The sequence below is a fragment of the Sus scrofa genome, chromosome 3, assembly GCF_000003025.6.
Source record: "Sus scrofa isolate TJ Tabasco breed Duroc chromosome 3, Sscrofa11.1, whole genome shotgun sequence".
Classification (NCBI taxonomy): Eukaryota; Metazoa; Chordata; class Mammalia; order Artiodactyla; family Suidae; genus Sus; species Sus scrofa.
The window spans coordinates 59555784-59559725 of record NC_010445.4 but is presented as its reverse complement, the minus strand read 5'-3'; positions in this window follow the sequence as shown (position 1 = coordinate 59559725).

Sequence of the window (3942 nt, the reverse complement as noted above, 5' to 3'; positions counted from 1 at the left end):
AGGCTACAGTGTAGGTTGCAGAAGGCGGCTCAGATCCAGTGTTGCTGTAGCTGTGGTGTAGGCCAGAAGCTGTGGCTCTGATTCGAACCCTAGCCTGGAATCTTCCATATGCCGCAGGTACAGCTGTAAAAAGAACAAAACAACAGCAGAAACAAAAATGAATGTGCGTACTGATGGCTCCACCAACCCGTGGTTTCCCATCTCTCTCCCTCTTGGGACTTCCTATTCCTGAGACACAGCAATACTGAAATTAGGCCGGTTGATGACTCTCCAGTGGCCTCTGAGTGTTCAAGTCAAAGGAAGAGTTGCACATATCTCACTTTAAATCAAAAGCTAGAAATGATGTAGCTTAGTGAGGAAGGCGTGTCGCAAGCTGAGATAGGTTGAAACCCAGGCCTCTTGGACCATATAGTTAGCCAAGTTGTGAATGCAAAGGAAAAATTCTAGAAGGAAATTTAAAATTCTGCTCTGGGAGTTTTGTGGCACAGCATGTTAAGGATCCAGTGTTATCACTGCAGCAGCTTGGGTTGGTGCTATGACACAGGTTTGATCCCTAGCCCAGAGAATTTCCATATTCTGCAGGAGTGGCCCAATAAAATAAAATAAGATTAAATGGAAGAAAATAAAATAAACCTACTCTGGTGAACACATGAATGATAAAAAGTGGAACACCCTTATTGCTGATAGAGAGTAAGTTTTAGTGGTCTGGATAGAAAAGCAAACCAGTCACAATACTCCCTTAAACCAAAGCCTGATCCAGAGCAAGGCCCTAACGCTTGACTCCTGTAAAGGCTGAGAGAGGTGAGGAATCTGCAGAAGAAAGGTTTGAAACTAGCAGAGGTTGGTTCATGAGGTTTGAGGGAAGAAGCCATCGCTATAACGCACAGGTAAGTGCAAAGTGAAGCAGCAAGTGCTGATGTAGAAGCTGCAGCACCTTCTCCACAAGATCTAGTTCGGATCATTAATGGAGGTGGCCACACTAAGCAACCTATTTTCAATAGACAAAAAGGCCTTATACTGATAGAAGATGCCATGGAGGCCTTTCATAGCTAAAGAGGAGAAGTCAGTGATTGGCTACAAGGCTTCAAAGTTTCAGAGGATGGGCTGACACTCTGGTTAGGGGCCAGTGCAGCTGGCGACTTTAAGTTGAAGGCAGCGCTCATTTACCATTCTGAAAATCCTAGGGCCCTTAAGAATTGCACTAAATCTCTGCTTCCTGTGCTGTATAAATGGAGCAACAGAGCCTGGATGACACACGTCTGTTTACAACATTGTCTGCTGAATATTTTAAACTCACCATTGAAACCTACCGCTTAGAAAAAAAGAGTCCATTCAAAATATCACTGCTTCTTGACAAGCACCTAGACCCCCAAAGCTCTGATGGGGACATAGAATGAGATTAATGCCGTTTTCATGCCTGCTAACAGGATCTCCATTCTGCAACCCATGGGTCAAGGAGTCATTTCAATTTTCAAGTCTTACTCTTTTTTTTTTTTTTTTTTTTTTTTTTTTTGCTTTTTAAGGCTGCATCCAGGGCATGTGGAGATTCTCAGGCTAGGGGTTGAATTGGAGCTGTAGATGCTGGCCTATACCACGGCCACAGCAACACAGGATCCGAGTGGCATCTGCCACCTATACCACAGCTCACAGCAATGCCGGATCCTTAACCCACTGAGCAAGGCCAGGGTTCAAACCTTCATCCTCATGGATGCTAGTCAGATTCGTTAACCTCTGAGCCACGATGGGAACTCCTCAATTCTTAACTCTTTAAGAAATACATTTTGTAACATGCTATTGTAGACCTTATGGCCCATACTTTAGAAATACATTTTGTAAGACAACAGCTGCCATAGTTAGTGATTCCTCTGATGGATCTGGGCAAAGTCAATTGAAAACCTTCTGGAAAGGATTCACCATTCTAAATGTCATTAAGAACAATCATGATTCATGGGAAGAGGTCAGAATATCAACATGAACACGAGTTCGATTCCAATGCTCATAGACAACTTTGAGGTGTTCAAGACCTCCGTGGAGAAAGTAACTTGAGATGTGGTGGGAATAGCAAGAAAACTAGAAGTGGAGCCTGAAGATGTGACTGAGTTGCTGCAATCTCATGACTTTAAATCTCTAAAACTTTAATGGATGAGCAGTTGCTTCTTGTGGTGGAAAAAAGAAAGTGTTTTCAAAAGGTGGAATCTACTCCTAGTGAAGATGTTGTGAAGATCGACAGAAAAATATTTAGAATATTATATAAACTTAGCAGCGGCAGGGTTTGAGAGGGTTGCTTCCAATTTCGAAAGTTCTACTGTGGGTAAAATGCTGTCCAATAGCACTGCATGCTACAGAGAAATGAGTCATGAAAGGAAAAGGCAATCAATATGGCAAACTTCATTGTTGTCTTATTTTAAGAAATGTTACAGCCACTCTGTCCTTTAGCAACCGCCACCCTGATCAGGCAGCAGCCATCAGTGTTGAGGCAAGACCCTCCACCAGCAAAAAGGTCATGACTTGCTAAAGGCTCAGAAGACAGGTAGCATTTTTTTTTAAGCAGTAAAACATTTTTGCTTATTTATTTTTTGCTTTTTAGGGCCAAATCTGCGGCATGTGGAAGTTCCCAGGCTAGGGGTTGATTGGAGCTGCAACCCTGCCGGCCTACACCACAGCCACAGCAATGCGGGATATGAGCCACATCTGCGACCTACACCACAGCTCATGGCAAATGCCAGATCCATGACCCATTGAGCGAGGCCAGGGATGGAACCTGCATCCTCATGAATACTAGTTGGATTTGTTTATGTTGTGCCACAATGGGAACTCCAAAGCATTTTTAAATTAAGGTATATATATTAATTTTTGGGGACAACATGCTATTTTCTCTTTTATAAGATAATTATAATTGGAATGATTGGAATAAGCCCTTCTCTCAAGTAGTTACTTTATGTTAACATCATGAATTCCGAAACAATGAATGAGAATTCACAAAGTTCATTTAATTGAACATATTATGTGTAGGTCCTATTTCTTAAGTCTTTAATCATCTTTATAGCTTTTCTCTGCATTCTTCCCTGAATGTCGGTTTTCTGATCCAGCTGTATTTTTTCTTTTTGGGCATAATACCATTGCACACTTAATTGACTACAGTCTAGTGTAAACATAACTTTTATATGCACTGGGAAACCAAAACATTCATGTGCCTCTCATTATGACAGTATTCCTTTATTTGCACTGGTTTTGAACCAAACCCCCAGTAGCTCCAAGGTCTGCCTGTGAAACAAAGGAAAGGCTCAGTAGGAACTGCACATGTCCATGCATGGGTCGAATCAGAAGGCCCACCTCGGAGTTCCCGTCGTGACTCAGTGGTTAATGAATCCGACTAGGAATCATGGGGTTGCGGGTTCGATTCCTGGCCTTGCTCAATGGGTTAAGGATCCGGCGTTGCCGTGAGCTGTGGTGTAGGTTGCAGATATGGCTTGGATCCCGCGTTGCTGTGGCTCTGGTGTAGGCCAGCGGCTACAGCTCCGATTAGACCCCTAGCCTGGGAACTTCCATATGCCGTGGGAGCAGCCCAAGAAATGGAACAAAGATGAGAAAAAAAAAGAAGGCCCTGCTCGAGATTGAGAATGACCTTGACACCTCTGTCCTGCTCGACCCCTTCTAGAGCTTGTGGTTTGGTTCTGGGAGCTGCAGTTTCCACAAGCCCTAGACATACAGATGATCATGAGGGGTCTGTGGGAAGCCCTGGGCTAGAGAAGGTGAAAGGGGATGGGGTGGGTTGGCCGCTGTGACCTGTGCAAACTTGGGCTACGATTGTGGGAAGAGAGTTGAGGTTCTGTGCAGACCCAGGGGTGAGAGCTGGAGTGCAGTGGGTGCTAGCAGAGCGAGAGTGTCTTTGTCTTGGGGTGCAGACCATTGTGGCAGTCACAAAGCACAGTCACCTGTCTC